This window comes from Chiloscyllium plagiosum, unplaced genomic scaffold (assembly GCF_037043375.1).
Source record: "Chiloscyllium plagiosum isolate Xiang-an unplaced genomic scaffold, Cpla_swu_hap1 HiC_scaffold_40, whole genome shotgun sequence".
Classification (NCBI taxonomy): Eukaryota; Metazoa; Chordata; class Chondrichthyes; order Orectolobiformes; family Hemiscylliidae; genus Chiloscyllium; species Chiloscyllium plagiosum.
Window position 1 is genome coordinate 53,159,747 of NW_028270178.1, and position 22,183 is coordinate 53,181,929.

The 22,183-nt window shown below is 45.7% G+C and overlaps 1 long non-coding RNA gene across 3 annotated transcripts in view; it reads left to right on the forward strand.

Moving 5' to 3' along the window:
• Positions 1-5,504, forward strand: part of LOC148138523 (uncharacterized) — a 49,841-nt gene extending 44,337 nt beyond the window's left edge. For all 3 annotated transcript variants that reach the window (XR_015753965.1, XR_015753966.1, XR_015753967.1), the window contains one exon: positions 5,392-5,504. This is a non-coding gene — a long non-coding RNA (uncharacterized LOC148138523). The remainder of the gene's footprint in view (positions 1-5,391) is intronic.
• The last annotated feature ends 16,679 nt before the right edge of the window (positions 5,505-22,183 follow it).

Below are 22,183 nucleotides of genomic sequence, written 5' to 3' on the forward strand. Positions count from 1 at the left end.
TTAACAGTAACTGCAGAATCAGAGTCCTGCAGTGATGTGTGAACTCTACCCCACACGGAGCAGAGGGATGACCACTTCCCTGTGTGCACTCGCTGGTCTCTGTCATGTTGAAGATGCAGCAAATCCCTTGTCACACTGAGAGGTAAACAACTCCTACCCAGTGTGAACCCTCTGGTGTATCAGCAGGAGGGATGAATCACTGAAACCCTTTTCACACACTGAGCATCTGAATGGCCTTTCCCCAGAGTGGGCTCACTGGGGTCTCAGCAGATCAGAAGACTGGGCGAATCCTTTCCCACACATGGAGCAGGTGAATGGCCTCTCCCCGGTGGGAACGCACTGATGTCTCTGCAGGAGAGAGATTTGAATGAATCCTTTCTAACACATGGAGCAGGTGAATGGCCTCTCCCCGGTGGGAATGCACTGATGTCTCTGCAGGAGAGAGATTTGAATGAATCCTTTCTAACACATGGAGCAGGTGAAGAGTCTAAATCCTCTGTGACCTCTCTGGTGCCTCAGCAGATTGCAAGAGTGAGTAAATCCCTTCCCATACATGGGGCAGGTGACCAGCCTCTTCCCAGTGTGACTGTGTCAGTGAGTGTCCCGCTGGGAGGGGTAAGTGAATTCCTTCCCACAATCCCCACATTTACACAACCTTGCCCTGGTCCTATCACATTGGTGTCTTCCCAAATCACATGACCAGTTAAATCCTCAACCACATGCACAACACGAATGGCTTCTCTGGGCTGGGAATGCTGCTTTCCCCTTCCGTATTATGTATAATGTTCAGGACCTGCGGAATTGGGTGTGTTAAATGTGATGTTAAAGCTGAGTTTCCCATCTGTGAACTCTCTCTGTAAAACAAATTTATCTCCTTCATTACTACAGCTCCCAACACCAGCTCTCCCTTTAGTTCTCCTGAAATTCTAAATTTGGACTAATGCAATAATGTGGCTTTCTCTCACTTGTTTCTGAAAGTAAATTAGGATGATTTTGAATAACTGGACTTTACTAGCCAAACTCGTTCCTACTCTATCATATACGACCTTTAACCCATGGGAAATGTGTTACCAGCTTCGATGACCGTTATAATGTTCTGACCACTTCTATGGAGTCTGTATAAGTTGATTCTAACAATTATCAATAGATCGTATCTAAACAGGATGCCCACACAACAGTGGGCGCTCTGACACTCAATGCCTGTAAGTTGTTATTTTTCTTAAAGCCCCACATGTGTCTGGCAATCTGGCAATACAATTGAAGATAGTTTATACAGTAACCTTACAGTCTTAGTTGCCAATTCCAATCCATGAAGCAGTCAGTAACATTCCCCAGTGAATTGAATTCTATTAGCAGCTTTGTCCTGTCAGGAGAGATTGAGGATCATGAAGCTGTCTTCTCTGGAGGACTGAAATATGAAACACTTGAAATGAACAAAATTCTTCAAGAGCTCAATAGGATAGATATAGGACGATGTGCACCCTGGCTGATATGTCTTGAATGAAATAAGCACTAACTGCGGTGTCTTTACCCAGCATCCCCTTTAGCTGCATAAATGTTCAAGATTTATTTGCTGCTCTAATTCCACTCTCTTATTGAATCCCATTTGTAACTGCTGTAATGTTGTTGCCGTGCAAATTGGTAACATTTGATTCAATCTATCCTAAAACCTCTCTGTATCTGTGTCTCGCTTTTGTTCACCAAGACCCTCATTCAATCTGACCTCTTTACAAACCCTGCCCTGATATTTTCTTAGAGGGCTCAGAATTAAATGTCCACAGAATTGTTACTGCACAAAAGGAGGCTGATTGGCTCATCAGCTCTCCAAAGGATCACCTCACCGAATGCTATTCTTCTACCTTTACCCCATAAACCTTCCCATTCGTCCTCTTCCAATAACTGTTCTGTTCAATTCTATTCTCTTCATTATACCTGGCTCCCATTGTACTCTTTGGCAGTGCATTCCTGACCATAAACTGTCTCTGCATGAAAACACTTTGTATCATGTTACATGTGCTTCTTTTGTCAATCCCTTGACATCGGTGCCTCCTCATTATTGATTCTTTCATGAAAGAGAGCAGTTTCTCCTGGTCCACTCTCAATAGATCCCTTTTGGAGGTGTCTTTACCCAGTATCCCTCGGGATGGTGAATATCATCTCTCCTGGTTACAGGAGACCAGTGCGAGACCATTCAGTAGCTTTCACTGTGGGGCTGGGTTCAGGACACCATCCAGCCTCACTGTACTCCAGCGAATACACACTGGGGAGAGACCATTCACCTGCTCTGAGTGTGGGAAGCAGTTCGCTCAGATATCCAGCTTGATGAAACACCGGCGAGTTCACAAGTAACCACAGCGATTGGATTTATTTTGTTTGTTCATGGGATCATGGCAACACTTGCTGGGGCAGCATTTGTCAATCATTCTGACTGCCAAGAAGATGGTCCAGGGTCAACCCCATTATTCAGGGTCTGGATTCACATGTAGGCTGGTCAAGGTCAGAATTAACACAGTTTCCGAGACTCAGTGACATGAAGAGGGAAAACACTCAGACACTGACCAACCCATCTGATTGTCAACTCAGACAGAAAGACAGAAAGAAAGATGCACATTTAGATAGCACCTTTGATGACCTGGGGCAATAACGCATGCTTCTATCCCAATGATTTCAACCACAAATCTCTGAAAACACAGGCACAAAGCTTCCTACTTGTACCAGGTTGTCTCTCAGCCTCCTCTTGAGAAAAGAGTTTTAAGCTGTTAAGACTTTCCTGGTGATTATAACCTCTATGTTCCTATAAGATTTGTGACTGAACCTTTATTTTCCTGTTCCTTGTGAGTGATGCCAGCAGCAGAAACAGCTCCTGACCTGTGCGGGTTTCGATTGGAGTATTTGTATTTAAAAATGCATTTTCACCCTCATGTACAGTGTGAAATTGCTATAAAACAGAAGGAAAGGATTGAGTGAGAACCCACAGAAACACAAAGGCAGTATGTGTACCTGAACTGAATGAACCGGGCATGAGGAAAACATGACGACAATCACAGCTAGTTAGAGTCACAGAATCCCGTAGGTGCAGAAAGAGGCTATTCAGTCCATCAAGCCTGCAATGAACTGCTCTCCCACCCTCCCTCCATAACCTCTCATTTACCATGGCTAACCCAACCCGCTAAACCTGCACACTACAGGCCATGTTAGCACAGCCAATAGAGCAAACCTGCACATCTGTGGGAGGGTCACAGATTACATCCAAATGCTCAGAATTGTGGATGATGTCTCACGAATATTTGACTCTGATACAAATGCTCTGTTTTTAAAAATAAAATCTGGGAGAAACTGCAACCAGAAAGATTTCCAATTATCTCTGGAGGAAGAGAATTCAAAACTCGTGCCATTGACCCAAGGGGACACAGTGAAGTCACAGAGGTCTGGGAACCATCAGAAATGTAACAGGTTGTGAGCAAGGAGGAGGTGAGACAAGGACAAACAGACAGTCTGTCACACAGGGGAAGGCAGGAGAGATTAAACAGCAGAAATGGTAGTCCCTCAAGGCCACAGGGAATAGTGTTCAGGCTGGGATTGAAACTAGGAAACAAGGTGTGCAGCTGTCAAAGAAATACATTGAAAAACAGATAATAAGAACATAGAGGGCAGAGATCACAGTCTGAAATTGTTGCTGTCAATGGTGAGTATAGAATGCTGTAAAGCCTGGATAGTTCTATTACAACCAACACATACAGGATGGGCCAAGTGGCTGCGATCTGTGCTGTAACTTTCTGATAAATTTATTCCGACATTTGGATATCAAGTCTGATGATGCTAATAAATTCTCAAATTCGACTTGAGTTGAATATGCTGGAGAAATGTCAAATAAATCACATTGATCCCATTCTGCAGACTTTAGTCTGCAGCCCTGCATGTTCCAGCATCTCAGTTACATCCATAACCTTTTGTCCTAATGTGATGCTGGTTACTGCCTCTGCCACCCCATCAGTGACTCACCATCTCCGAGTGAAATGAATTCTCCCCTCCCCTTCTTTCTGAGAATTAGTTTCAATCTAAAACCTCCAGTTTCTGACCTCTCTGCTAATGAATAGCTCCTCCCTATCCACTCGATCTGTATTCTTCAGCATTTTATCACTTCAATTAAATCTCAGCTCATCCTCCTCGGAAATCATCCCCAGCCTACCCAACCTTTCCTCAGAGCAGAAATTTTCCAATCGGAGAAACATTCTGATCAATCTCCTCTGTACCCTCTCTGGTGTGATCACATCAACCCTGGAATGTGGGGATCAGAAGTGTGTGCAGTACTTTAGCTGTGGTCAAACGAGTGTTCCTGACCTTTCCCACGTCACCTCCGTGTTCTTGTGGTTGTCGCTCAGACAAGAAGTGTCCTGGTTTTCCCACATGGAACTGGATGTGCACTCCATGAGCCTGGGATTCCCTACCATGTGTTTATTTGTTAACTAATCCTAAATTAACTTCAGATTAAAACAAGATTATCAGCTACCCACCAATCAACTTCTTCCATTATACTCAAGTCACCTTACTTTTTAAAAATATCTTTAAAATTATTACTATCTAAACACAACAGGCTTTAATTTGCTGATCAAGTATTCAGATGTCTCCACTGTTACAATCACTTGAAGATTATCTTTACCTTCAGCTACATTTGGTGAATTGAACACTGATTGTAAATATATGAATATCAAAAGGACTTGAGTTTTATGATAATTAATCCAGTCTGACATTCTTGTTGGTTAATATCTTGAAGAGAACTGTCCTCAGAACTCCAGCTGTGCTCTGACTTCATTGACAACAGTCCATGGCTGGACTGCAGAGCTTCGATCTGTTCTGTTGTTTCCCGGATTGCTTCACTCTGTCTATCACTTGCTGCTTCTGCTGTTAGGAACACAAGTAGTCCTCTTTGGTAACTTCATCAGGTTAACACCTCATTTTTGGGTATTCATGCTGCTTTTACTGTAAGTTTTGTTGGAGTACAATTTTACTGCTGTTGGTGGAAGGAGAGAGCTAAACTCTTACACTGTCGGCCCCATACACAAGAAGCTACATGCAGTATCATGATCACTGAAAGGCCAAGACATGAAATACAAGCAACTCTGTACAATGATGCAGGATCACAACTGCAGCAAGGGGAGTTTAAGATCCAACCCGACATAGGAGTATGGAAAGAAGCAGCTGATCAGATTGTCTCATTCAGAGTCACAAAGAGACTCTGTGAGATTATTGTGCTGTTGGGGGTGAGGATGGAAGAGGTTGGGGAGATGGAGAGTCCTTCAAAAGAAACTAATCTGCCTGAGAGTTATGGGATTGACTTGATTGCCATGCATTTAACAGAAAGCTAATTGAAACTGTTTTTATCCCCAATAGATAACAAGGCATCAGAAACAAACCCCATGATACATGGTTCTGAGATGGATGTCAATAGCCCATCAACATCCAACTCCTGCAATGAATAAAGGAAAATAAAAGTCTCTACCCAGTGTGAATCTGCATGTTCAACGATGTTGTGAACATTTCCGAAGCTAAGTTCTCTATGTGCAAAACTTTATGAATTGCCAAAACCATTGTTCATTACTTGGTGTGAACAAGAGAAAAAAAATCCTTCAACTTGTGGTTATGAGTAAATTGACTGGTGTCTCAGCAGGATGGATGCCTGAGTGAATCCCTTCCCACCCACCCTCCCCCCCACCCCCCACCCCCAACCACACACTCACAGAGCAGCAGAGCAGGTGAACAGCTTCTCCCCAGTCTGACTGGTTTGGCCAATTTCCAGGTGGGATGGGTAAAGAATTCCTTTCTGGCATTCCCCACATTTCCAGAGTCGGTCCCTAGTGTGGCTTCACTGGTGTTTTGCCATTTCAGACAAATGCTGGCACTGTTATACACACCGTCACACCCCCTCCCCTCCCCCACACCCGAACCCAGTATAAAACAGTAAACATTATCTCCTGCTGTGGAGGGACAGCCTGTATTAGTCTGTGTAGGAACCCTGAGCAGATTTACCTCAATGACAATTTAATCGGTGACCAGAGCAAGTTAAGCAAGTCCAAATAAAATGCATTATAGCACAGAGAGAGGCCCATCAAATCCAAGCTGGCTCTCTGTAGCAGAATCCCATATTCTCGCTCCCTATACTTCCCCCAAACTCTGCAAGTTTACTTCCCTCAGATCGGATATAATTGTTTTTATCAATTATTCATCTTCTCCTCTGCCTGCACTACCATAATAGGCAGTATGTTCTGCATATTTCCAGCCAATACAGACAGCAGAAACAATGGCTCATCTCCCACTGTCTCAAAGTGGGGGTGGCGTTTTTGCCAGTTTGATGGTGAGTTTGGTGTTGGAGCGGACGGGGGTGGAGGTTTTTGTTGGTTTGATGGTGAGATTGGGGAGGCGCAGTGGTAGTTTGGCGCACTGATCTTTACACCGCTGAGGCTAAACGCCAGCTCACGGACACCTTCTCCTACTGTCCCCTCGACCATGACCCCACCACCTCCCACCACCAAACCATCATCTCCCAGACCATCCATAACCTCATCACCTCAGGGGACCTCCCATCCACCGCCTCCAACCTCATAGTCCCACAACCCCGCACCGCCCGTTTCTACCTCCTGCCCAAAATCCACAAACGTGACTGCCCCGGCTGACCCATTGTCTCAGCCTGCTCCTGCCCCACTGAACCCATTTCTGCCTACCTCGACACGGTCGTGTCCCCCTTAGTCCAAGAACTCCCCACCTACATTTGGGACACCACCCAAGCCCTCCACCTCCTCCATGATTTTCGCTTCTCCGGCCCCCAACGCCTTATCTTCACCATGGACATCCAGTTGTTATACACCTCCATCCCCCATCATGAAGGCCTTCAAGCGCTCCACTTCTTCCTTTCCCGCCGACCCAATCACTACCATTCCACTGATACCCTCCTTCGACTGACTGAACTGGGTCCTCACTCTTAACAACTTCTCCTTCCAAACCTCCCACTTCCTCCAAACCAAAGGAGTAGCCATGGGCACCCGCATGGGCCCCAGCTATACCTGCCTCTTCGTCAGATATATGGAACAGCCCATCTTCCGCAGCTACACTGGCACCACCCCCCACCTTTTCCTCTGCTACATCGATGACTGTATCGGCGCTACCTCGTGCTCCCACGAGGAGGTTGAACAGTTCATCCACTTTACTAACACCTTCCACCCCGACCTCAAATTCACCTGCACTGTCTCAGACTCCTCCCTCCCCTTCCTAGACCTCTCCATTTCTATCTTGGGTGACTGACTCAACACGGACATTTACTATAAACTGACCGACTCCCACAGCTACCTAGATTACACCCCCTCCCACCCTGTCCCCTGTAAAAACGCCATCACATATTTCCAATTCCTTCGTCTCCACTGCATCTGCTCCCAGGAGGACTAATTCGAATACTGAACAACTCAAATTGCCTCCTTCTTCAAAGACCACAATTTCCCCTCCGATGTGGTCGATGATGCTCTCCACTGCATCTCCTCCACTTCCCGCTCCTCTGCCCTTGAACCCCACCCCTCCAATCGTCACCAGGACAGAACCCCACTGGTCCTCACCTTCCATCCCACCAACCTCCAGATACATCGTATCATTCTTCGTAATTTCTGCCACTTCCAGACAGACCCCACCACCAGGGATATATTTCCCTCTCCACTCCTATCAGCATTCAGGAGAGACCACTCCCTCCGCGACTCCCTCGTCAGATCCACAACCCCCACCAACCCAACCTCCACTCCCGGCACCTTCCCCTGCAACCACAAGAAGTGCAAAACTTGCGCCCACACCTCCCCCCTCACCTCCCTCCAAGGCCCCAATGGATCCTTCTATATCCATCGCAAATTCACCTGCACCTCCACACACATCATTTACTGTATCCGCTGCACCCGATGTGGTCTCCTCTACATTGGGGAGACAGGCCGCCTACTTGCAGAACATTTCAGGGAATACCTCTGGGACACCCACACCAACCCACCCAACCGCCCCGTAGCGGAACACTTTAACTCCCCCTCCCACTCCACCAATTACATGCAGGTCCTTGCCCTCCTCCATCGTCACACCCTGGCCACATGACGCCTGGAGGAAGAGCACCTCATCTTCCGCCTAGGCATCCTCCAACCCGAGGGATGAATGTAGATTTCTCCAGCTTCCTCATTTCCCCTCCCCCCACCTTATCTCAGTCCCAAGCCTCGGATTCAGCACCGCCTTCTTGACCTGCAATCTTCTTCCCGACCTCTCCGACCCCACCCCCTCTCCGGCCTATCACCGTCACCCTCACCTCCTTCCACCTATCGTATTCCCAGCACCCCTCCCCAAATTCCCTCACCCCTACCTTTTATCTCAGCCCGCTTGGCGCACTAGTATCATTCCTGCAGAAGGGCTTATGCCCAAAACATCGATTCTCCTGCTCCTCGGATGCTGCCTGGCCTGCTGTGTTTTTCCAGCACCACATTTTTCAACTCCCGATGTCTCAAAACCTTACATCTGATCTTAATTCTTATGCCATCGCCTATCGAATACAGATATTTTTGTCTGCTATATCTAGGTCTGTTGTAATCTTATACGCTCTATCAAAAATATATTCTACATCTTCACTTCAAAGAAAATAGCAATTTCTTCAAATCAATCCAGTGACAGCATTTTCTTCATCAGTGAACTACTCCAGTAAGTCTGTACTCTATACTCTGAAGATCACTCATATCCTTCATTGTTGATGTCTGTTTTGTTCCACAAATCCAGACGACGCAAGTTTTCTGCACAACGGCAGTAGCTTTATTATTGGACAGCCGGCGAGAGTTTCAAAGCATCTCTAAAGTAGCTGAGTGTCTACTTGCAGAGGCTGTTCTTCCTGAATCTCTGCCTTACCCACAGAGACAGTATATTTAATAGGAATTAGACAAAGGCATATCAGTCACATGGGAGATTGTCAATAGATAGTTTAAAGTAGGTAATTATGACCTTACAAAGCTTGATGAATGACGATGTCCTGTGATAACGTGTGATGGATTACAGAAACTGATTATCGTATTGTTCATGTTTATGTGTTGATGGGAAGAGATTAAGGCAGAAGGGTTCTTCCTTCAGTTAGTGGGGGATTCACTTACCTATGCTCATATGGAGGGGATGTAAGACAATGGACCGGGAGGCAGTTTAACAGGCTTGTACCCAGGACTCTCAGTCTTGTCTGGCAAGGGCCAATTCGTCTGTCTGGGGATATGGTGGAATCCACATGTCCTGAAAGAGAAGCAAATTATGGAACTGGCCCCTCTGTGGTATTTTAACTTCCTCATTCTGATCAGAAATCTGTTGACCAGAATTGGATGCAATGATTGTCTGTGACCTAACTAGAGCTTTGTCAAGGGTTAGCATCTTTTCCATGTATAAAGTTAAAAATCACACAACACCAGGTTATAGTCCAACAGCTTTAATTGGAAGCACACTAGCTTTCAGTGCGACGCTCCTTCATCAGGTTTATTAGATTAGATTAGATTACAGTGTGGAAACAGGCCCTTCGGCCCAAAAAGTCCACACCGACCCGCCGAAGCGCAACCCACCCATACCCCTACATTTACCCCTTACCTAACACTACGAGCAATTTAGCCAATTCACCTGACCTGCACATCTTTGGATTGTGGGAGGAAACCGGAGCACCCGGAGGAAACCCACGCAGACACGGGGAGAATGTGCAAACTCCACACAGTCAGTCGCCTGAGGCGGGAATTGAACCCGGGTCTCCGGCGCTGTGAGGCAACAGTGCTAACCACTGTGCCACCGTGCCGCCCATATATTGGACTATAACCTGGTGTTGTGTGAATTTTAAATTTGTACACCCCAGTCCAACACCGGCATCTCCAAACCACATTTTTTCCGTGAGTTTGTTATCATTCCCCCATTAATGAAGCGGAGCATCCCATATGTTTTCCTCAAAACAATTTATGTTCTCTCTCCCTTAATGATTTGTACACTTTGTTCCCCATTCCTGCTGTCACGCTCTCTGTTTCTGTGCCATTCAAATTATATATTCCCTTTCTACATTGCTTCTCTCAAAATGCATCAACTTACTGTATGTTCTAAAGAAGAGACATATTCCATTCAAAATATTAACTGTCACTCCATACATTCTACCGCCTGGAAAACAGAACAGCACAGCACCGGAATAATCAGCCCACTATGTCTGTGCGGATCATGATGCTATTCCAAACTAATTCAATCTCCCTGTATATGATCCATATCCCTGACAACCCATGCCCGCTTATGTGCCTGTCCAAATGCCTCTTGAACGTTGCGATTGTTTCTGCTTTTACCGACTCCCAGGAGAGTACATTCTAGTCACTCACCACCTTCTGCTCAAGAAACTTGTCTGACACAGCTTCCTTTAAACTTGCAAAGATGTTGTTGGAAATGCTCACCAGGTCATGCAGCATCTGTGAAGAAAACTCAGTTAATGTTTCGGTTCTGGTCACACTTCAACAGAAACGTTAACTCTGATTTCCCTTCACAGGTGCTGATAGAACTGCTGAGTTTTTTTCCAGAAACTTCTGGTTTACAGCATCTGCTGTTCTTTCGGTTTTCATTTCCTTTGAACTTGCCCCCTCTCCCCTAAAATCTATGGCCTCGAGAATTTATCATTTCCACCATGGAAAAAGATTCAGATTATTCACTCTGTCTGTGCCTCTCGGATTATTCCGCAGCCACTGACTTTCCAAAGACAGCAATTCAAGATTTTCCAACCTCTCCCAATCCAGGCAACATCCTGGTAAACCTGTTTCCACTCTCTCCAAAGCCTCCACATCCTCATTATAATGTGGTAATCCAAACAGCACAAAATACTCCAAAGGTGGCCTAATGCCAGTTTTATATTCACTCCCCTGACAGAAGAAAGCTTTATTCCTGATGAAGGGCTTTTGCCCGAAACTTCGATTTTACTGTTCCTCGGATGCTGCCTGAACTGCTGTGCTCTTCCAGCACCACTAATCCAGCAGAAGGCAAGCCTGCCATCCACCTTCTTCACCACATTCAGGGAGCTGTGAACTTGCACCTGAAGATCCCTCTGTATCCCAATGCTGCTCAGGGCCCTTCCGTTTAGTGTACACATTCCTCTTACAATGAGCCTCCCAAAATGTATCACCTCACACTTATCTGAATTAAAATCTGTCTGCAATTTCTCCACATAACCTTCCACCTGCCCTCTTCCTTGCTGTATCCTTTGACAACATTCTTCATGTACCATGTACCATCGACAAACTTGCTAATTAAATCGTTTACATTTTCAAACTAATCATTTATATACATTACAAACAACAGATGTCCCAGTTCTGATCCTTGTGGAACAGCACTAGCCACAGACCTCCAGCCGGCAACTTGCCCCAGCACAACTGTTGTTGGGAGAAATATCAAAGAGGAGCCTTCAGTTCTGTGCTGTGCAGCATGACCAATGTTTATTCAGAGCTTACTAACGCATGATGGGAGAGTTCCCTCTCTGGCTCCCCCAACCAAATCCAGCATTCTGCTGCATTTCCTTCATACGTTCCGGTAATATATCCCCCCTGACCCAATCTCCTGGGTTTGGGATGTCAGCTTGGAGGTTTCTCTGCTCCCTTTTCCAGTTTCTGATTCTCTACCGTTCTGCAACTTCCCCTCTCAGCTCATGCAGTTGCTTATCCAGTTCTTTCACAAATTGTTTAACCCTATCCTTACCATTGCACATCTCGAGCCCTCCCACTGCCACGCCCTCTGGTAGCTGCATAGTCCATTCAGTCACTAATTCAAAGGTAAACAGTCCTGTTTCCTTTGCTGGGGTTGCCCTCAGTTTCATTGGGATGATGGGGAGTCTCTAACCCATCCCTGCCTGTCTCTGTAAAGGCCTTAGTCAGACTAGCTGTCTGTGTCTGCTTCATTCCTTCTGCTGTACCTGAGCTCTGGGGGTGGTGTGGGAGATGGGATTTCTGTTCAGTATCAAACAGGGAACAGATGTGTTTAACTATGTGTCCCTTGGTCAGAATCTGCAGGGGAATGCTTTCACTCACTGCGTAAACCTATTTATTAAGATCCAGCAGGATTTCCTTCCCTGGGCTTGGGATGGAGGTGTATGTAAAATCCATCTTAATTATTCCCATGTCCTTCTGGGTCTCAGCTGCTCGATCCACTTTACCCTGATTGCTTTCTCTGGCTCACACAGTGTACAGACTACACACCTTCGACAAAACCTCTCCCTGTTCCAGGTCACCCCGGTAGTAGGTCATCTGATATTGCATGTATCCTGCCCAATATGGTTCAGCCTATGATATGTTTTTAATAATGTTTGTCTTATACAGTGTAGTGGCACTGCTGGATCATCCAGACTCTGTCGTGTCCTATTATTGCCCCATCCTTTTCCTGTTCCTGTTTCTCCAGTTCTGTGACTGTTTCTAAGAATGTCTTTAAACTTTCCTTTCTCGCTTCTGTAGCTACTGTCACTGCCACTTCCCCAAATGTCTGCACTGTTTCAGTCAGTATTTTACCTGCCTTACACGCATACTCACTGCTCTGTTGGTGTGGAGTTTCTACTTTTGTGAGCTCTAATCTTCATCATTGTTGCTTCACTGGGAAATTTAGCTGTTTCCACTAAGTCTCTGACCTGTTCCTCATGCTCTATGTGGCCCCCAGAGGGTGATGTACCCTCACTGAGCCCAGGCCAACACATGGTCATGAACAATGTCAAAGGCATGCTGTGTACATGTTTCCTCCCTGTCCCCTGGCTCATCCAGTGCTTCTTTCAGGGCTTTAGATGGCTCTACCAATTCTGGATATTACTTACAAAATTCCCACAGTAGTTAAACAATCCTAAGGTTTGCCTTACGCCCTTCACGGTGTGCGGGTGGACAGTTTTAATATCATGGTTTTTGGTTCTGCTGGGACTGTCCCCTCACGCTTCATGATTTGATCTCCCCAGTATGATATCCCTACCTCCCCAGTTGCACTCTCTGTGAGTTAATGTTAAGCCCAGCCTGGATGACCTGACCCAATACTCTGTTTAATATCCAGAGATGTTCTATCTCACCGACTGAGGTGATAAGGTGTTGGTAAGATCAATTTGACTAACTCCATCAGCCATATACCGGTGGGATATACTGGAATATTGTGGGATCCCTGAGGTAACTGGATCAAGGTGCACTGTTTCCTCAGACAGCTATCCGGCTTCTGTCAATTAGGAAGGGATACTGTCAGTCTGATGATTCTCTACTTCTCTCAATCTGTTACTGTCACAATTACTGCCTCCTCAGCCCCAGCTTTAATGGGATCCTGTTTGTGTGGGGAGTGAGAGGGCCCTCAATCTTTACAGGATCTACAGATAATAACCCACATTCCTGTTTGGGTTACCCACACCGCTGAGTGGGTCCTAGCTGTAACTCCCAAGATTCCCTGACTGTCCCACTCTCCCTGCAATTCAGCTACTTTGGTGATGTCGCCTCTTATTTTCTTCCTGTCCCATTACTGGCTGGAGCGTCCCTATGTTATAGTCCAGGTCTCTACATCAATAGTTGCTCCTAATTGTTCTAAAATGGCAACTCCCAGAATGGTCCTTTCCTCAGTTTCACACTCCCATATCTGAATGTATTTTGTTATATTCCTGATCTACATCAGGATAGCTTCCTCCAGCTTCATCCAGCTTCCTCAGTTCCCACTCCGACTGCTCTCATTTTAGTAATTGAAAGGGTGAGGGGTAAATCCATATCAGTAACTGATATAGATGCGCCTGTGTTAACATCATGTGTTGCTCGAGCCCTAACAGCGTGTCAATAAATATTTATGGGCTATGCATGTGCACACGTGAACACAGGCCACACACAATGTGAACACCTATCTCCCTCTCTCTGCCTACGTTCCTTGTCTATATGCCCTTTTCTGCTTCCCTTGCAACATTGCGAGTCTGGTTCCCCTCCCTGTACTGCAGCTATTCCCTTGTGTTTCTGGGTTTGCCTCAGCTCTCATGGCCCAATTCAGAATTTGTTTAGAATTATCTCCCACTGGGAGTCCCATGTTTATAATTACAATTACATGGGGTCCCATGTCATCTTTTAAATACATCAAACAAATTTCATCACCACAGGTTGAGGTTTGGTAATCCCCCGTGGTCCTTATACACCTCAAGCTTCCTCTCTGTACGATCGTTGATATTACCCTTGGGGCCCTGAGTCACTAAGGTTATTTTAGCCCATTCAGCCTGTCCCCTCCCCAGTGTGTCCCTGTAATATCTGTAAATGCCTGGAGCCACTGATCGGCTGTGCACTGAAGGGAACCGGCTCACACCCCCACTCTCTCATTGCAGGGACAGATTCTGCTGTACACGTCAGGGCATCTTGGCCTGAAAGGTTTTAGCCTGACATCCTCATCAGTGAGATTGTGTACTTCAATTAATTCATCCATATTCTCCCAATAAGACCCATTATTACCATTTCTCTATCAGGCTGGGTGTTCATTCACCAACATCTGTCATTCAGCCAGGTAAACAGTTCAGGTTTAGTTTCTGTCAGTTCCCTTTGTTGCCCCCTCCTGTCTGTCCAAGTTTGAGTTTTGATGCCAGGCGGTGCCATAGACACGGCCTTCTGGACTTTACAGGGCGGTGGGTCATCCCACCCAATGCCGGCCCTCTCTCTATACATACAGTCATAGAGACATAGAGATGTCCAGCATGGAAACAGACCCTTGGGTCCAACTCGTCTGTGCTGACCAGATAACCCAACCCAATCGAGTCCCACCAAACCTTTCCTATTCGTATACCCATCCAAATGCATTTAAGTGTTGTAATTGTACCAGCTTCTAACACTTCCTCTGGCAGCTCATTCCATGCACATACCACCCTCTGCATAAAAAAGTTGCCCCTTAGGTCTCTTTTATATCTTTCCCCTCTCACCCTAAACCTATGCCCTCTAGTTCTGGACTCCCCAACCCCAGGGAAAAGACTTTGTCTATTTATCCTATCCATGCCCCTCATAATTTTGTAAACACCTGGAAGGTCAACCCTCAGCCTCCGACACTCCATGGAATACAGACCCAGCCTGTTCAGCCTCTCCCTATAGCTAAAATCCTCCAACCCTGGCAACATCCTTGTAAATCTTTTCTGAACCCTTTCAAGTTTCACAACATCTTTCCGATAGGAAGGCAACCAGAATTGCACACAATATTCTAACAGTGGTCTAACCAATGTCCTGTACAGCCACAATATGACCTCCTAACTCCTGTACTCAATACTCTGACCAAGAAAGGAAAGCATACCAAAAGTATTCTTCACTATCCTATCTACCTGCGACTCCACTTTCAAGGAGCTATTAACCTGCACTCCAAGGTCTCTTTGTTCAGCAACACTCCCTAGGACCTTATCATTAAGTGAATAAGTCCTGCTCAGAATTGCTTTCCCAAAATGCAGCACCTCGCATTTATCTGACTCCATCACTACTTCTCAGCCCATTGGCCCATCTGGTCCATATCCTGCTGTAATCTGAGGTAACCCTCTTCGCTCTCCACTACACCTCCAATGTTGCTCTTATCTGCAAACTTACTAATTGTACCTCTTATGCTCGCACCCAAATCATTTATGTAAATAACAAAAAGTAGAGGAATCAACACCGATTCCTGTGGCACTCCACTGGTCAGAGGCCTCCAGTCTGAAAATCAACCCTCCACCACCACCCTCTGTCTTCTACCTTTGAGCCAGTTCTATATCCAAATGGTTAGTTCTCCCTGTATTCCATGAAATCTAACCTTGCTAATTAGTCTCCCATGGGCAACCTTATCGAATGCCTTACTGAAGTCCATATAGATCACATCTATTGCTCTGCTCTCATCAATCCTCTTTGTTACTTCTTCAAAAAACTCAATCCAGTTTGTGAGACAAGATTTCCCATGCACAACGCCATGTTGACTATCCCAAATCAGTCCTTGCCTGTGATGGCTGTAATAGAACTACCCAGGCTTTACAGTATTCTGTACTCACCAATGAGCAATAATTTCAGACTCTGAATTCGGCCTTTTTTTTTCTGTTTTTGTTTTCATTGACAGCTGCATACCTTGTTTCCTTATTTGTTTCCCAGCCCTAACTCCATTCCCCGTGGCCTTGAGGCAATACCATTTCTGCTGTTTAATCTCTCCTGCCTTCTCTCGTGTGACAGACTGTCTTTTTGTCTTTGTCTCACCTCCACCTTCCTCACAACCTGTTACATTTCTGATGGTTCCCAAGTCTCTGTGACTTCACTGTGTCCCCTGGGTCAATGGCACGAGTTTTGAATTCTCTTCCTCCAAAGATAATCAGAAATCTTTCTGGCTGCAGTTTCCCCCAGATTTTATTTTCGAAAACACAGTATTTGCATCAGTCAAGTATTTGTGAGAATTCATCCACAATTCCAAGCATTTTGATGTAATTTGTGACTCTCCCACAGATGTGCAGTTTTGCTCTATTGGCTGTGCTAACATGGTCTGGAGTGTGCAGGTTAGGTGGGTTGGGTTAGCCATGGTAAATGTGGGGTAATAGGGATAGGGTGGGAGAGCAGGTCATTGCAGACTCGATGAGCTGAGTAGCCTCTTTCTGCACCTCAGGGATTCGAACGAGTTGTGATTGTCATCACATTTTCCTGATGCCCGGTTCATTCAGCTCAGGTACACATGCTGCCTTTGTGTTTCTGTGGGTGCTCACTCACTCCTTTCCTTCTGTTTACATCAATTTCTCACTGTAGGTGAGGCTGAGAATGAATTTGTAAATACAAATATTCCAACCAAAACCACTCACAGGTCAGGACCTGTTTCTGCTGCTGCCGTCACTCACAGGAACAGGAAAATAAAAGTTCAGTCACGAAACTTACAGGAGCATAGAGATTATAAACACCAGGAAATGCTGAACAGCTCAAAACTCTTTTCTCAAGAAAAGAGGAGGCTGAGAGACAGCCTTTTACAAGTAGGAAGCTTTGTGTTTTTGTGTTCAGAGATTTGATGTGGGGATCATTGGGTCTGGAGCATGGTTCAATGCCCCAGGTCATCAAAGTTGCTACCTAAATGTGCATCTTTCTTTCTGTCTATCTATCTGAGTTAACAATCAGGTGGACAGGTCAGTATCTGAGTGTTTTCCCAAATCCCTGATTGAATCTTCCTCCCCCACAATCTCAGGTGCCTCACCACTCACTGGGTCATGGAGAAACTCTGCCGTTACAATGAGAACTGTCTTGCTGTCGCCTCTTCTCGTGCTTCTGCCTAATCCCCATTTCCCATCATTAAATCCCAGCTGCCTATAGCCCACCCACATGGGCATGTTGAAGAGCATGACAGGAGATTGGATTGAAACCGAGAGTTCAATAGCCAGAATGAAATAGGAAGAAGGAAATAAACCGGGTTTGTGGATCCCAGGGGATACAGACTCCAGGTTGGGTCCTTTGTGGGCATTCCCGCAGTAATACGAGACAACATTCCATGATGAGAGTTAAACCCGGATGGCAGGAGAGGGAGCCACTGAACATTAGCAGGTTTAGCTCAAACACAGGTTTGTTCAGTCAGTAACAGTGTGTTAGACATGGAAGTGAAGTGAGCAGTGAGGGGAAATGTTGCCGAAAGCTGCAGATGGGCAAATTTCATTGGAACAGGAGGAGGCTATTCAACCCCTCAACCCTGCTCTGCCATTCAATAGATCATGGCTGATTTCTGGCCTAACTTGCAATGTTCAAAACTCTCCAAACTCATCAATAAACTCCTCTGCAACAGACAAGATCAACATTGAAAAACTAACGATCTGCAAATGCTGGTAAATCAGACACAAAAACAGAAATTGCTGGAGAAATTCAGCAGATTTGGTAGCATCTGTGGAGAGTGAACCTTTGGGGTCAGGTGACCAGCTGCAGCTGACCATTCTTCCTTTTCTGTAACACTATCTGGAACAGGTTGTCTGTGAGAGGGGGATGAGATTGTCAATAACAACTGAGCAAACAGGAGGGCATGCTCAATTAGAATAAAACCCATTTTGGAAAAAGTGAGGACTGCAAATGCTGGAGATCAGAGCTGAAAATGTGTTGCTGGAAAAGCACAGCAGGTCAGGCAGCATCCAAGGAGCAGGAGAATCGACGTTTCGGGCATGAGCCCTTCTTCAGGAATGAAGAAGGGCTCATGCCCGAAACGTCGATTCTCCTGTTCCTTGGATGCTGCCTGACCTGCTGCGCTTTTCCAGCAACACATTTTCAGCGCTAAAACCCATTTTGGTCTTGCACTTTTAATTCAACTGCAAACATTAGTCATTACCATTTCCAAAATAGGATAATAGATCATAAATCAACTCTTAATGTCACTGGGTCTAGGAAACTGTTACTTCTGACCTGGTCCAGCCGGCATGTGAATCCAGACCCTGAATAATGGGGTTGCCTCTGAACCATCTTCTGTGCAGTTAGAATGGATGACAAATGCTGCCCCAGGAAGTAATGCCATGATCCCATGAACAAACAAAATAAATCCGATCACTGTGGTTACCTGTGAACTCGCCGGTGTTTCATCAAGCTGGATATCTGAGTGAATTTCATCCCACACTGACAGCAGGTGAATGGCCTCTCCCTGTTGTGTATTCACTGGAGTACAGTGAGGCTGAATAATGTCCTGAACCCAATCCCAGAATGAGAGCACCTGAATGGTCTCGCACTGCACTCCTGTGACCGGGAGAGATGTAGTCACTATCCCAGGGTATGGTGGGTAAAGATATCTCCAAAAGGGATCTAGTGAGAGTAGATCAAGACAAACTGTTCACATGCATGAAAGAATCAATAATGAGGAGGCACCGATGTAAAGAGATTGACAAAAGAAGCACATGGGACATGAGACAAAATGTTTTCATGCAGAGAAAGTTTATGGTCAGGAATGCACTACCAAAGAGTGTGGTGGAGTCAGGCACAATGAAGAGGATAGAATTGAACAGTCATTGGAAGAGGATGAATGGGAAGGTTTATGGGGTAAAGGCAGAAGAATAGCATTCAGTGAGGTGATCCTTTGGAGAACTGATCAGCCAATCAGCCTCCTTTTGCACAGTAATAATTCTGTGAACAATTAATTCTGAGCCCTCTAAGGAAATATCAGGGCAGGGTTTGCAAAGAGGTCAGATTGAATGAGGGTCTTGGTGAACAAAAGTGAGACACAGATACAGAAAGGTTTTGGGATGGATTGAATCAAATGTTATCAATTTGCACAGCCACCAACATTACAGCAGTTACAAACAGGGGTGATCAAGAGCATGGAATAAGAGCAGCAACTAAATCCTAAACATTTATGCAGCTGAAGGGGGTGCTGGGTAAAGATAACACCGTTAGCGCTTATTTCATTCCAGACACACCAGCCAGGGAGCACATCCTTGCTGTATTTATCCCATCGAGCTCCTGAAGAATTTTGTTCATTTCAAGTGTTTCATTTTAGATACTCCAGAGAAGACAGTTTCATGCTCTGCAATCTCTCCTGCCAGGGCAATGCTGTTGTTAGAATTCAATTCACTGCGGCATGTTACTGGCTGCTTCATGGACTGGAACTGGCAATTGAGACTGTAAGGTTACTGTATAAAATATCTTCAATTGTATTGCCAGATTGCCGGACACATGAGCGGCTTTAAGAAAAATGACAACTTACGGGCATTGAGTGTCCATTGTGGGGGCATCCTGTTTAGATAAAATCTATTGATAATTGTTAGAATTGACTTGCACTGGCTCCGGTGAAGTGGTCGGAGCATTATGACTGTCATCGGAGCTGGCAACAAACTTCCCATGGATTAGAACTCGTACATGATAGAATAGGTGTGGGTCCTTCTTGTAAAGTTATTCAAAATGGTCCTAATTTACTTTCAGAAACAAGTGAGAGAAAGGCACATTACTGAGGTCATTGCATTAGTCCAAAATTAGAAATTCAGGAGAACTGAAGGGAGAGCTGGTGTTGGGAGTTGTATTAATGATATGGAGAAACTTTTTTTTTACAGAGAGAAAGTTCCACATGGGAAACTCAGCTTTAACATCACATCAACTGCAGAGTCGTCCAATTCCGCAGGTCCTGATCCTTATCGGTAATATGGAAAGGGAAAGCAGCATGCATAGCCCAGAGAAATAATTCCTCTGCTCTGCATGCAGTTGAATATTTAACCGGTCATGTGATTTGCGAAGACACCAATAGGACGGGACCAGGGCTAGGGTATGTAAATGTGGGGACTGTGGGAAGGAATTCGCTTACCCCTCCCAGCAGGACACACACTGACACAGTCACACTGGGGAGAGGCCATTCACCTGCCCCACGTATGGGAAGGGATTTACTCAATCTTACAATCTGCTGAGGCACCAGAGAGGGCACAGAGGATATCGACCCTTCACCTACTCCATGTGTGAGAAATAATTCATTCAAATCTCTCACCTGCAGAGACATCGGTGCATTCCCACTGGGGAGAGGCCATTCACCTGCTCAGTGTGTGGTAAAGGATACACTAGGTCCTCTGAAATGCTGAAAGACCGAGCTCACTCTGGGGAAAGGCCATTCACTTTCTCACAGTGTGGGGAGACATTCACTCAAATGCACTACCTGCAGTGACCCCAGAGAGCTCACTCTGGGGAAAGGCCATTCACTTGCTCCCAGCGTGTGGGGAGAGATTCACTCAAATGCATCACCCCCCGAGACACCACTGAGCCCACACGGGACAGGCCATTCAGATGATCAGTGTGTGAGAGGGGATTCAGTGATTCATCCCACCCCCTGAGATCCCAGCGAGCTCACACAGGGGAGAGGCCATTCAGATGCTCAGTGTGGAAGAGAGGATTCAATTATTCATCCTGTCCCCTGAGACCCCAGCGCGTTCACACTGGGTAGGATCGTCACTGCGTGACAAGGGATTTGCTGAGTCTTCAACACGACTGAGAGCCCAGTGAGTGGACACAGGGAAGTGGTCATCCACCTGCTCCGTGTGGGGTAGAGTTCACACATCACTGCAGGACTCTGATTCTGATGTTACTGTCCATCAGAGTCAGGACTGGACTGTGTTCATGATGACACTGTTGGAGTATTGATGTTGTGGTTGTTAATCACATTAACTGGGCTGGAGTTGACTGAATTTATATTGCCACTTTCTGAACTTTGAGATGTCTATCTGGGCAGTGAGTCTCCACAAACAGCAATGTGACAATGAGAAGGGGCCATCTATTTTGATTTAAATTGTGATTGTAGCACTGCTGCTTCACAACATCAGGTATAAGGTCGGAGTCCAGCGTTGGCCAACGGCCTGTGTGGAGTTCCCACATTCTCCCCATGATAGTGTGGGTCCCCTCCCGGTGCCCTGGTTTCCTCCCACAGACTAAAGATGTGCAGGTTAGGTGGATCGGTCGTGCTAAATTGCCCATAGTGTCGAGGATTGTGTAGACTAGTGGATCAGCCATGGGAAATGCAGTGTTACTCTGGATTGCTCTGGGTGGGATGCTCTTCGGATGGTTGGTGGGATTTGATGGGCCAATGCTCTCCTTCCACACTGTAGGGATTCTACTCTATGATTGAGGATAAAGGCTACACAGCAGGGTGTCCTTGGAGAAGGAGCATGTGGTGTGTATCAGTGCTCTTGATGCCTTTAGATAGAGGTGGGCACCCCTTTATCTCCAGCGCTGCCCCCTCACCCCCAACTCTACTTTGATTACGTCCTTTCCCACTCTGCCACTTGTAGTGGTTTGCTTTGCCCATAATGGGCTTTGTTTATAAATATTCAATTGGTTATTCAGGTGGTTTACTGCTATAATGGCGAAATGATGATTTTGACGGTGGGAAGGTTGCTGTGATAACACTTCTGGGTCGGAGAAATGGGGAAAAAAGAAAACTCCACAGCTCACACAACGAGAACTGAAAAGCAGTTAAATCAAACCAAAGGTTCCGACGGGGGGGAGAATATCTCCTGGAGTTTGAGAAACTGGAAAGTGATGGTGTCCGGGAGTCGTCGGGATTTTGTTTTATACGGCGTTGAAATTTTAAAACTGTTATATTCAGATCGTTTTGTTTCTTTTCTTTTTGTTTCATTTATCGTGGAATAAACTCGTACATGTTTTAAAACCAAATTTACAAACTTTGCATTAAAGACAAATGTTAAACAAAATCCATCAAACCATCCCTCACTGAAAACTGATGTGGAAGTGCA